The 14614-nt window shown below is 37.9% G+C and overlaps 1 pseudogene; it reads right to left on the bottom strand.

The window, feature by feature from the left end:
* Positions 1-2419: 2419 nt before the first annotated feature.
* On the bottom strand, positions 2420-3341 carry LOC122893959 (annotated as a pseudogene).
* Between the last annotated feature and the right edge of the window lie 11273 nt (positions 3342-14614).

Raw genomic sequence — 14614 nt, forward strand, 5'->3', positions numbered from 1 at the left:
ATCTATATCTATATATAGATATGATATATAGATATTTATATCTATATATAGATATAGATAAATATTGAATACTATGCAGCCATCAAAAAGATGAAATCCTGCCATTTGCAATGACGTGGATGGAACTAGAGGGTATTATGCTAGGTGAAGTAAGTCAATCAGAGAAAGACAATTATCAGATAATCTCTCTGGATATTGACTATAGGCAAAGGACCTCTGTGGAAATTTTGTAGAGTGAAAGAGGAGAATATGATCCATACCAGGGATGGTAAGGAAAGTGTGATCCACACAGGGATGCCAAACCCTCCTCACTCATCTTAGTAAGAAATCATCCAAGCTCTTATAAGACCACAGGTATTGCAATATACCTAGTAAATCTTATTATTTGGTGGAGTTTCAAATATTCAGTTCCTGAGTTATGTGTTTCAGCTAAGTAATTTTGAATGCCTCTCCATCACAAATGATTAGGAAATAAGTGAGCAAATATAAAAAAAATAAAAATATAGAAAAAATAAAGTCCATCATTATATTATTATTTAGTGAACAGAATTAATCTTTCTTTAAATAAAAGAAGTAGTGAAGATCCTAACATCAGAAATAGATAACCTTAAATATAAATGTTTTTGTGCATGTTCTTAGTGATCTCTTAAATCTGGAGATCTTCTGTAGATAAAATAGGAAAGATGCAATTAGTCCATCTAATTGAGGCAAAGAATTTCTAGAAAGAAAAATATTAGCTTAATCTTAATTATCCAAAATTTTTAACCTTCCTGTGTGATCATATTTTTTTCTGAATAAACTAATAAAAGTCACTAAAGAAATCTGAGATTGGGGCACCTGGATAGCTCAGTGGTTGGCGGTCAGACTCAATTTTAGCTGAGGTTATGATCTCAGGGTCCTAAGGTTGAGCCCTGCATTGGCCTCTAATCTAAAATGGGAATTTGCCTAAGTTTCTCTCTTTTGTTTCCCTATGCCCCTCCCTCCACTTGCACTCTTCTCCTTCTAAAATAAATAAATAAATTTTAAAAAAATCCCCGTTCACTTGTAAAAGTGAAGAATATTCCTGATTTAGGACCCAAGATGTTTATAGAGCAATGTCTACAATAGCCAAACTATGGAAAGAACCAAGATGTCCATCAACAGATGAATGGATAAAGAAGATGTAGTATATATACACAATGGAATACTATGCAGCCATCAAAAGAAATGAAATCTTGCCATTTGCAACAACGTGGATTGAACTAGAGGGTATCATGCTTAGCGAAATAAGTCAATCGGAGAAAGACAACTATCATATGATCTCCCTGATATGAGGAAGTGGAGATGCAACATGGGGGGTTAAGGGTGTAGGAGAAGAATGAATGAAAAAAGATGGGATTGGGAGGTGGACAAACCATAAGTGACTCTTAATCTCACAAAACAAACTGAGGGTTGCTGGGGAGATGGGGTTTGGGAGAGGGTGGTGGGGTTATAGACATTGGGGAGGGTATGTGCTATGGTGAGTGCTGTGAAGTATGAAAACCTGGCAATTCACAGACCTGGACCCCTGGGGATAAAAATGCATTATATGTTTATAAAAAATAAAATTTAAAAAATAAGAAAAAAAGTGAAGAATATTATTACCTCTTTCTAAAAGTGCCTCCAAGACTTGGAATAACTACTTTAAACCATAGATCATGTCTTTCCCCTCCCCCTTTTTTCCTTTACATGTCAGAGCTCTTAAATATTATGACCAGTTAAAGAGCCAGCTTATACATTTTCCCTTTGCCATAACTCCACTTAAAGAAATAGGATGTCTCTTCTAGAGAAACCCCCAGGAGAGAAAATTGGGAGTTTCCAACACTCAGAACTCTCAGGTTTCCTTGCCTTCACATGTAAACTTCACGAAGAGCATGCTCACTTACCTGAACTGAACTCAGGTGCATTTCTAAAATTTGGCACAATATATAACACAGTCCCTAGGTAAACATTAATAGGTAGGGTGGTTAGTGCTGTTTTCAGGCTTTCATCAGAAGAGACTCTGATGGACATCAGAAGGAACCTCCTGACCTAGAAATTGTTACACCCAGATGAGGAAGACAAAAAAGGAGATAGGATACCTTCTTTCATTTGAAGAGAATTTAAAAGTGAAATGACATAAATCAAGAAAGACTAGTCATAGACAAAGGGTGGAAGGGTTGATCTTTCAAGGTGTCCTCTTGAACCTACTATTCAATTTCTGGGCCAATAAACTCCCCTTCTTAATATTTAACACCCAACAAAGTCACCATGCCTCAATAGCAATCAACACCAATGCATTAAAATTTTGATGCTGGGTTTTATGCCAAAGTCATGGAATTGGTTTCATGCATATACCCATGTATAGAATGAGTTAAGGATGTCCCCAAAAAGTTATGCTTTCTAAATCACCTCCTTCTGTTCATCCTTTAATATGGCAGAAGGATGCCACATGCTTTTTTTTCTCAGCTTCCTCATGGCTGTCTTCATTTCAGCATTTCTGAGTGTGTAGATGAGAGGGTTCAACATGGGAATGATCACTGTGTAAAAGACAGAAAACACTTTATCCACAGAGAAGCTGCAGAAAGGCCTCAGGTAGATGAATACACATGGCACAAAGATCTGGCTGACCACTGTTAAGTGGGAGGCACAGGTAGAGAATGCCTTGCGCTGGCCCTGGCCAAAGTGAGTTCTGAGCGTGATCAGGATGATGGCATAAGAGATCAGTAAGACCAAAAATCATACAAGAGATAACAGGCCACTGTTTGAGACCATCAGCACTTCTACTACATATGTATCCATGTACGATAGCTGATGACCTGTGGGACATCACAGTAGAAGTTGTCCAGTTCATTAGGGTCATAGGACAGCTGGATCATCAGTGCAACCTGTGTGATAGAGTGGATGAATCCCCCACACCAAGAGGGAAAAACCAACTGAAAGCACAGCTGGTGTTTCATGACTGTCAGGAAGTACAAAGGATTACACATGGCAACATACCTATCATAGGCCATGACTATCAGCAGAAACATCCCTCTGGCTCCCAGAAAGAGCCAAGCATCCCTAAAAAGAGATTATCTTGCCTTACTTTAGAAAATCTCCTAATATCTTGGGAATGGTAACACAGCTCAGGCATTGGTCAATAAGGGACAGATGGCCCCAAAAATATTACATAGGAAATTGGAGCAGACAGGCATCAGCTCACAGCGTTACCATTATCAAGAGAATTCCTAGAAAAATGTCATGTAAAATAAAGAAAATATTAAGAAAAGAAAGAGTTGTAGCTCCCAGGAAGATGAAAAGTCCAGAAGAACAAATTCTGTCACCTTAGAATCATTTTTTTAATCAAGTCAAGAATATCAAGTGACCTAGAGAAAAAAGAATGAAATTGAAACAAGTAAAATTCAACTAAGAAAAAATGCAACAAATAAATGAATGAATGAATAAAATAAAAATAAAATATATTTATTTATTATATATTTATACATATATATGTGTATATATGAATTAAAAAATACCGAGTTTATATGTTTATATCATATTATAAGATGAAAAACACAAGTTCTGTGAGGTGGGAAATATACAATCCTGTATAAATAGAATGAGGAATACTTTGCATAACTTTCAACTCCTCATTCCTATAATGTTTTCAAGTTGCATTTACAACAAACTAGGGATGGAGGGAGGGAGACAATGAACCAGATATGAGGTGATCAGAACATGAAAATCATTACACCAATGCATTGACCTCAGGCAAGCTATCAGACCTGAGTTTTATTCTTTGTTTATTCAATCTAATATGAAGATAATAATATCTTCCAAGGCTGCTTCAAGAATCATATATAATCTGATTATGAACAAAATACACTTACATTAAAAAATCACTCATAGGTAGGATTTAAGAAACAAAACAGATGAACATAGAGGAAGGAAGGAAAAATAAAGTGAGATGAAAAAAAGAGTGAGGCAAACCATAAGAGATACTGAACTCTAGTGAATAAACTGAGGATTGCTGGAGGGGAGGGGTAGGGGATGGGGTAACTGGGTGATGGGCATTAAGGAACGCACTTGCTGTAATGAGCACTGGGTGTTATATACAACTGATGAATCACTAAATTCTACCCATGAAACTAATAACACAGTACATGTTAGCTACGTTGAATTTTTTTAATGTATAGTTGGCTTTGAATTTAATAACATATAGTTATTATTGTTATACATTGTAATTATTGCTATGATTTTAAATAAACTACACTGAATTTAAATAAAAAATTTTTAATGACTTAAGTCCCTCAAAGTGAGACAATATTTTTTTATTTTATTTTTTAAAAGATTGATTATTTATTTATTTATTTAAGAGAGAGAGTAGTGGGAGAGGGAGAGGGAGAAGACTCCTCACTGAGGAGATAGCCCAAAGCAGGACTTGGTATCACGACCTGCACTGAAGGCAAACACTTAACCGACTGAGCCCCCCCAGGCTCCCCTGCTTCTTTTTTTTTTTTTTAAGATATAGAGAAAGAGTGTGGGGTTGTGGGAACAGGCAGAGGAAGAGGGAGGGAGAGAGAGAGAATCTCCAGCAGACACCCTCCGGAGTGCAGAATCTGACTTCAGGACCTGCAGATCCTGACCTGAGCCAAAATCAAAAGTCAGAGGCTTAACCAGCTGAGCCAACCAGGTGTCCCACCATGTCCATTTCATAGGAGAACACAGTATGGGAAATCAAAATTATGCTGTTTTTGGACTTTCAACAACCATAGGTACACTTAAAAGAAGTAAAGTTTATATTAAGATATTGTTTTGTCAATTTCCTCCTGCTCTACATTTATATTCATTCCTGATATTGGGCAGGTATATCTCAGATTTTAAATAAAATATTAGAGAACATTGGCACATTCCTTCCCTTGAAGCAGTGAAGAAATAGATGTTTCTCTGTCTAGCTCAGTATATTTTCAATCTACACCTAGCTCTTGGTAAAATATTGAATGAGACAAAATCTGCATTTTTCTCAAGTCAGTCAGGGAAAGTTATATGATAGTTATTCAGATATTCCAAAAAGGGGTGGGAGGTTGGGGTACCAGGTGGTGGGTATTATAGAGGGCACAGCTTGCATGGAGCACTGGGTGTGGTGAAAAAATAATGAATACTGTTTTTCTGAAAATAAATAAATTGGGGGAAAAAAAAAGAAAAATTCTTAATACCAAGAAATTTCACATTACACGGTATTTCAAGAAGAACATGTGATAGAGAGATCAGGGGCCCAAGGAACTTTTGGATGTCTTAATAACACCGCATATGTGACCATCCTCTTCACCTGCCTAAAGACGCAGGTGCCCAGGTACATCTAAAGCTACAATCTGATAAATATGAAAGAAACCACCTCAATGTCTAAATCATTTTGAAAAGAAAAGAAAAGCAAAAAAGACAGGAAACCATTTGCTGTCATATGTACAGCCCTACTTGAGCTCTGAAACAATGGAAATTTTCTAATCTCCTTTGGATATATCAAGGATTGTGAATTTTCATATGGAGATTACATTCTGGTGTTCTTTTCAATGATCTATGATATCTAATTAGATGACATCAAGCTCTTATGTAAAAGAACTTAGGACATACAGAAAATGCTAATACAGTCAACACATTATAAAAATATTTTATAAACAAATGCATCCCAGAATGAAATTGATTATTACATTATTATCATGGGCACTTATTTCATGGGAAGGAACTAGAACTTGATAATCAGATTTCTACTTTTAATAGTTTATTGCATAATACCTATAGTTTGCTGAATACAATCTAAGATCATATACATTTTTTAACAATTTTATTTTTTTCTGTGTTCCAAGACTCCTTGTTTATTCACCACATCCAGTGCTCCATGCAATAGGTGCCCTCCTTAATACCCACCAACAGGCTCAGCCATCCCCCCATCCCCCTCCCCTCTAAAACCCTCAGTTTGTTTCTCTGAATCCACAGTTTTCATGCTTCATCTCCCCCTCTGACTTATCCCAATTCACTTTTCTTTTCCTTCTCCTAATATCCTTCATGTTATTCCTTATGCTCTACAAATAAGTGAAACCATATGATAATTGACTCTCTCTGCTTGACTTATTTCATTCAGCATAATCTCCTCCAGTCCCATCCATGTTGATACAAAAGTTGGGTATTCATCCTTTCTGATGGCTGTTTAATATTTCATTGTATATATGTACCATATTTTCTGTATCCATTAATCTATCGAAGGGCATCTTGGCTCTTTCCACAGTTTGGCAACTGTAGACATTGCTGTTATGAACACTGGGGTACATATGGCCCTTCTTTTCACTACATCTGTATCTTTGGGGTAAATACCAAGTAGTGCAATTACAGGGTCTAAGATAGCTCTATTTTTAATTTATGGAAGAATCTCCGCATCGTTTTCCAGCTGGCTGCACCAAGCTGCATTCCCACCAACAGTGTAAGAGGGTTCCTCTTTCTTTACATCCTCTTCAACACTTGTGTTTCCTGTCCTGTTAATTTTGACCATTCTAACTGGTGTAAGGTGGTATCTCAATGTGGTTTTGATTTGAATTTCCCTTATAGCTAATGATGATGAAAGAAATGGGTGAAAGATCTCAACATGAGGCAGGAATCTACCAAAATCCTAGAGGAGAACATAGGCAGTAACCTCTTTGACATTGGACACAGCAACTTCTCTCAAGACACATCTCCAAAGGCAAAGGAAACAAAAGCAAAAATGAACTTTCAAGATTTCATCAAGATAAAAAGATTCTTCACAGCAAAGGAAACAGTCAACAAAACCAAGAGGCAATACACGGAATAGGAGAAGATATTTGCAAATGACACTACAGACAAAGAATTGATATCCAAGATCTATAAAGAACTCCTCAAACTGAACACCAAAAAACACAGATAATCATGTCAAAAATGGGCAGAAGACATGAACAGACACTTCTCCAAAGAAGACATACAAATGACTAACAGACACATGAAAAGATCATATACATTTCTTGTTTTAATGTATAGGTCGGTCTTTCACACATAATGAGTTCTTTTTCTTCTTCAAATTTCTAATTAATCTCTCCACTTAAAGTATTTCTACATATCATTGATTCTCAACTCAGAGTATATATCAAAATCAATAGGCCAGGCCCTTTTTACAAATTGCTCTTGCTTGAACCCTATCAATTCTAGGTTCTCAGAAGATGAATGATGGGTCTTAAGCATGTCAATTCTGTAACAAAATCTCTATAGATGAGTCATATTTGCACACTCATATGAATATTACTGGGCCATCAAAAAGAATGAAATCTTTCAATTTGCAATTATGAGGATGGAACTAGAGGGTAGTATGCTAAGCAAAATAAGCCAGTCAGAGAAAGACAAATAACATATGATTTCATTCATATATATGGAATTTGAGGAAAGAAACACATGAACATAATGAAAAGAGAAGGAAAAATAAAATAAGATGAAAACAGAGAGGAAGGTAAGCCATAAGATCGTCTTAACTATGGGAAACAAACGGGATTGCTGGTGGGAAAGTGGGTGGGAGGATGGAATAACTGGGTGATGGGCATTAAGAGGGCACTTCAAGTAATAAGAACTGGGTGTTGCATGCAATTATGAATTACTTAATTTTACCTCTGAGACTAATAATAAAGTATATGTTAATTAAATTGATTTTAAACAATTAAAAAACCTCAACTGAACATAATCTCTTCATTTATTAATGATGGACAATTAAAATCAAATTAAATGATAATTATTTGTTTTCCTTGCTTTCATGTCGTCTTCTTATCAACAATATTGTAGAATAAATACCTGGACAATAATATGAGAAGAAAATCCTGTAAGTCTGGGCAGACTTAATTAAGGCAAAGCATATTAGAGGATGAAGAAAAGGAACTAATTGCAGTAAGTGTAGGTAGAGAGTTTATTAATATTTAAGCTAGTCTTCTAGTGTTTCAGGAACTCGGAAGAAATGCAGAATGCCAGCACTGCAGGAATGGATCTTGAAAAAATATATATTTTATAGAGTGACATTGCTTGTTAATTTGATGGGTCTCTAGCCTGCCTATTTCTCTTTCATTCTCTGATGGAATAGAGTGGTGGAATGGATTAAAACAAACAAACAAACAAAAAAAAAGACCCATTTATATGATGCCTATAAGAGACTCACCTCAGATCCAATGACACAAATAGGCTGAAAGTGAAGAGATAATAAAATATTCGCCATGTAAATGAAAGTGGGGGAAAAAAAAGCTTCAGTAGCAATGCTTACATCAGAAAAAATAGACTTTAAAACAAAGACTGTAACAAGAGATAAAGAAAGATATTACATAATGATAAAAGAATCAATCCAACAAAAGAATACACTGTTTTTTCCTTTTTTAAAATTTAAATTCAATTAGCCAACATATAGTACATTATTAATGTCACATGTAGTATTCAATAATATACCAGTTGTATATAACACCCAGTGCTCATCACATCACATGACCTTCTTAATGCTCGTCACCCAATTATCCTATCTCCTCACCACTCTCTCCTCCAGCAACCATCAGTTTGTATTCTACAGTTAAGGATTTCTCATGGTTTGTCTCCCTCTCTGATGACTTCCCATTCAGTTTTTCCTCCATTCCTCCATGATCCTCTGTGATGATTCTTATATGCCACATATGAGTGAAACCATATGATAGTTTTTTTTCTCTGACTGACTTATTTCACTCAACATAATACCCTCCAGTTCCATCCATGTCAATGTAAATGGTAAGTATTCATCCTTTCTAATGGTCGAGTAATATTCCATTGTGTGTGTATATATATAATATATATATACATACACATATATGTAAAATATATATCTCACATCATTTTTACCTGTTCATCTGTTGATATTGTAAATATTTCTGAACACAACAGTGTGACACCTAAATATATAAAATAAATATTAATAGACAGAGAATAAAAGAGAAACTGATGGTAATACAATAATGTTAGGAGGTTTTAACACTCCACTTACATTAATTAGAGATCAGCCAGACACAAAGTAAATAAGGAAACAATGTCTTTGAATGACACATGGACCAGATACATAGAGAATATTCCAACCAAAAACAATAGAATATATATTCTTTTCAAGTACACATGGACATTCTCCAGAATAGATCACATTAGGACATAAAACAAGCCTTAAAAGACTGAAATCATACCATGCATCTTTTATGTACACAGTGGTTTGAAACTAGAAATAAACACACACACAAAAAAAAAAAACAGCTGGGGAAAACATAAATGGAAACTAAATGATACTAAACAACCAATGGATCAATGAAATAATCAAAGATGAAATCAAAAAATACATGGAGACAAATGAAAATAAAAACTCAATGTTCCAAAATCATTAAAACAACAAAAGGAAAGATGGCAGAAGAGTAGAAGACCTAAATTTTGTCTGGTCCCAGGAATTCAGCTAGACAGTTACCAAACCATTATGAATACCTACAAACTCAAAGGAGATCGAAGAGAAGAATAGCATAAACTCTATGAACAGAGAAGCAACCACTCCCCGGAAGGTAGGACATAGGGAGGAGTAAATCCAAGGCAATATACAGGAAGATATATCACAGGAAGAGAGGCAGGCTCCTGGCAAGCAATAGTGCAACAGTGCACAAAATGAGCTTAGAAATAGTGCAGAAGTGCACAAAATGAGCTTAGAAGTCTGGTCCACTGAGGGATGTCACTGCAGAGACTAAGCAGGGGGCAGGGGGAGGCCTCCCTGGACACTGTGGTCTCAGGACCTGCAGGGTCACAGAAAAACCAGGTGTGCTGGAATGCAGCAGAGCTCCCAGGTATCAGAGTAGGGAAGCTGGTTTAAACACAGAGCTGAGGAGGGGAGTCTCAGCTCAGAGTTACTATAATCCAGGATCCAAGGCACAGTTGGGCCACTACTCTTCAAGCAAGGACCTCACAAGTGGCAGATACAAGGAGACACCCCCCTTCTTCCACTGGGAGAAGCAGTCAGAAGTGTGCTGCAGGAAACTTCTGGGTTTGGAAACTCCAAACAGAGCCATGCGCCAGAGATAGAAACAGATGATCACAGGCTGGGTGAACTCAGAGAGAAGCCAGACACCAGAGAGACAGGTGTGATTGACTGCTTTTCTCTGAGGGCTCATTGAAGAGGGGGGACCCCAAACTCTCAGCTTCTCTGGAGCTAGAGATTGGGAGGCTGCCATCTTCATTCTCCTCCTCCAAAGCTGTATGGAAAGCTTTCAGAGAACAACAGCTACCTAGAGCAAACCTGAGCAGATTACATAGCCTGGCACCTGGTAAGGGTGGTGCAATTCTGTCTCAGGGAAAGACATTTGAGAATCACTACAACAGGTCCCTCCCCCAGAAGATCAGCTAGAACATCCAGCCAAGACCAAGTCTACGGATCAAAGAGAACTGCAAAACACCAGTGCTAGGAGAATACAGCACATAGAATTCATGGCTTTTTCCCCACAATTCTTTAGTCTTTCAAAGTTAATTTTTTTTTAATTTTAGTATTTTTTTCTTTTCCTATTTTTTAAAATTTATTCCTCCTACCTATTTTAACCTATTTTAACTATTTCATCTCATCAATATCTTTTTTAAAATATTTTTAAATTTTCATTTTATAGTTATTTTCTATCCCATCATTGTAATTAACCTTATTTTCTGTATACAAATAAGTTTTTCTTTCATTAAAATTTTGGGATACCGTTTCTTCTAACTGAACAAAATATACCCTAAGTCTAGTGCATGGCTTTGTTCTAGTCTCCAGCCTGATCACTTTCCTCTTTTTTTTTTTTTTTCTTTACTCGTCCAACCAGTTGCTTATATTATCAATTCCTTTTTTAAAATCTTTCTTAATTTTCTCTTTACAATCATATTCCTCCATTGTGTTTACCCATATATATGTAATTTTAATTTTAAATAAATAATAGAATAATTTAAATAATTAAATAATTTTAAAGAAAGAATAATATATATTTTAAGAAAATATATTTTAAGGACAAGATGGCGGGGGAGTAGGAGGAGGCGCCTTTTCAGCCTGTACCCCAAAGTGAGCTGATTACCTACCAAAGAACCCCAATCACCCATGAAATCAGCCTGAGATCAGAATTATACACGTCTGGATCTCTACAGGGGCAGAAGATGCCAGTGGGCAGGTAAAGCAGAGTGGGAAGGCGGACTGATATCAGAAGATAAACAAAAGGGGGAGGGAGCCACCAGAGGCGACCGGTTGGAAAGTAATACCCCAATACGAGCGAGAGTGCCTTGCGTCTGGGGACAAACAATAACTTGGAGACTGGTTGAAAGCACTCCAAAAGAGCAAAGGATCGCGGGGCGGGGGTGGAATTGTGGGAATTGGGGTGGCTAGGGACAGGGACTTAAGTCCCCGGTCCCAGGACAGCCTCCCTGGTGCTGAGGTAGAGAGAGTGCGGTGGAGAAACCAGCTTCTTATGAACCCTAAGCCGCCAGCGTGCCCGAGAATGCGTGGGTTCTGGCTCCTGAGAGGGGATGGGAGCCCCGCCGGTCGGTAGAACGCGCGCTATCCCTACCACAAAGCTTGAGATACGCGCACACTTCCCTCATGCTCCCCTGAGTTACAAAGGCCCGGCCGGTGCTCTTTGACCCGCGCCATTGTTTCAAAGCCTAAACCGCATGCCCGAAACTCTTCCCCCGACAGAGGTGTGCAAAAGCCCAGCCTAGGGCTTACGGACCAGCGCCCCATTCTCAGTGCCCAAGACGCGCGCCCGACCCATAGCCGCCTCTGAAAAGAGGTGCGCGCAAGCCAGGCACTCCCTGCCCCAGCCAGTGGCAAAATCTCAGTGTGAAATTGCTGCTTGGAACCTCTCTGGCAGTCGGGAGCTCCCAGACAGCAGCCACTGCCTTGGCTTTGGGTGTGAGCAAAAGATCCTGTGCCCCCAGGGTCTGCAACTTGGAACCTGCTCTGCCAGCGGCCAAGGGGGAATTTATTCAGCTTCTGCACCCAGACTGAGGCTTCTCTCTGAGAGGGAGATCAGAGTGCGGTTTGATTTTTTCTAATATTACAAAAACCATCAAAGGCGGTCAAGGTGAGAGGAAAAAAAAGTGAACAATCATAAAAACTGCCAGAGAGGGCGCCTGGGTGGCTCAGTGGGTTGAGCCGCTGCCTTCAGCTCAGGTCATGATCTCAGGGTCCTGGGATCGAGGCCCGCATCGGGCTCTCTGCTCAGCGGGGAGCCTGCTTCCTCCTCTCTCTCTGCCTGCCTCTCAGCCTGCTTGTGATCTCTCTCTGTCAAATAAATAAATAAAATCTTTTAAAAAAAAAAAAAAACTGCCAGAGAACAAAAGCCTAAAAAAAAGCCAGTTTCCTCAGAGCCCACCCCCTTGAGGGGGGCGGGAGGACTTAACTCAGGAAACATCATTGACTGACAACCCATGTGGCAGCCCCCCCCCCAGAAAACAAACCAAGAAAGAAAAAAAAAAAAAAGGACTACAAGAGAACAACCACTACTTCATAGGAAAACTTGTATTGTTCACTCCTTCCCACTATTCCGGTATATATATATATATATATATATTTTTACACATAGGTAATCTTTTAACCTATTTACCATCACAGCGAGTTGTACAGTACATCAAATTCCATAATACCTTTCTAACCTGAACTTTTTGATACATACACCTATGTTATTCTTCTGCATTTTTATTTTTCTAATTCCTTTTTTAAAATTTTAGTTTAGTTTAGTCTAGTTTATTCCTTTTTATTTTTATCCTCTAATATTCATATAGAGTTAAACTTCAAAGTAATCAATCCCCTTTCCCCAATCAATACTACCCCTATAGGTAAACCAATTTTTTTTAATTTTTTTATTTATTTTCAGTATAATAGTATTCATTGTTTTTATACCACACCCAGTGCTCCATGCAATCTGAGCCCTCTCTAATACCCACCACCTGGTTCCCTTAACCTCCCACACCCCACCATGTAAAACCCATCAGATTATTTTACAGAGTCCATAGTCTTTGTTTCACCTCCTCTTCCAATTTCCCCCAACTCCCTTCTCTTAACTCCCCATTTCCACCATGCTATTTGTTATGCTCCACAAATAAGTGAAACCATATGATAATTGACTCTCTCTGCTTGACTTACTTCACTCAGCATAATCTTCTCCAGTCCATGTTGCTACAAAAGCTGGGTATTCATCCTTTATGATGGAGGCATAATACTCCATAGTGTATATGGACCACATCTTCCTTATCCATTCATGCGTTGAAGGGCATCTAATTTTTTTTTATTTTTTTTTCAATTTATTTATTTTCAGAAAAACATTATTCATTATTTTATCACCACACCCAGTGCTCCATGCAAGCCGTGCCCTCTATAATACCCACCACCTGGTACCCCAACCTCCCACCCCCCCGCCACTTCAAGAGGTAAACCAATTTTTAATCCCCGTTATCTTAGGAAAGTTGAGTCCTTTAACAAAGATATCAAGATACATTAAGGAAGAATCAAAACAACCTTCCTTGCACACACTGAGAATTTATAAGAACTCTCCCATCTTCTTCCACCAGTGTTTCTGTGTTTTTTGTGTTTGTCCTGATAGTATATAAATTTTACACTTGTGGTTCTTTTTGACGAGGTTCTTTCTTTATTTGCATATATATATATTTTCTCTTGTCATATACTTGTATCAGTCTTTTTATCTCTATTTGTTTGTCTACTTCATAAATCTTTCCTTGGGGTCCATCTGGGCTGAACCTTCTTTTTTTTCATCTTCCTTTTCTTTCCTCTCTCTCTCTCTCTCTCTTTTTTTCTTTTTCTTTTTCTTCTTTTCTTTTTCTTTTTCTTTTCTTTTGTCTCTTGTTTGGGTGGGGAATCCCAAATGCTCAGAAGTGTTCCAGGGTGCACCTTGACTGCACCAGAGTTGATAAATACAGCTACATCTGTTCAGACTTCTCCCACCAAAATGACTAGGAGGAGGAATGCCCAACAGAGGAAAAATACAGAGGATGGAACTTCTGCAACAGAGCTAATAGCTATCAACATAGACAATATGTCGGAAAGAGAATTCAGGCTAACAATTATCCAGGCAATAGCTAGGTTGGAGAAAGCCATGGATGACCAAGCAGAATTGATTAGGGCCGAATTGAAAGCGACCAGACAGGATGTTCACAATGTTAGGGCGGAGCTTAAAGCTACCAGGGAGGAGGTTCACAATGCTCTCAATGAGTTCCAATTTAATCTAAACTCTCTCAAAGCTAGGGTAACTGAGAAAGAAGATAGAATTTGTGATCTGGAAGACAAACATATAGAGAGAAAGGATCAGGAGGAAGCCTGGAACAAACAGCTTAGAAACCCCGAAAACAGAATCAGGGAAATAAATGATGCCATGAAGCATTCCAACGTCAGAATTATTAGAATCCCTGAAGGGGAGGAGAAAGAAAGAAGTCTAGAAGATATAGTGGAACAAGTCCTTGATGAAAATTTTCCCAATCTCGTGAATGGAACCAGCGTTCATGTACTAGAGGCTGAAAGGTCTCCACCCAAGATTATACATTCTAAAAAAACATCACGACACCTGATAGCCCAAAAAAAATG

The sequence above is a fragment of the Neovison vison genome, chromosome 13 (assembly GCF_020171115.1).
Source record: "Neovison vison isolate M4711 chromosome 13, ASM_NN_V1, whole genome shotgun sequence".
NCBI classification, from domain to species: domain Eukaryota; kingdom Metazoa; phylum Chordata; class Mammalia; order Carnivora; family Mustelidae; genus Neogale; species Neogale vison.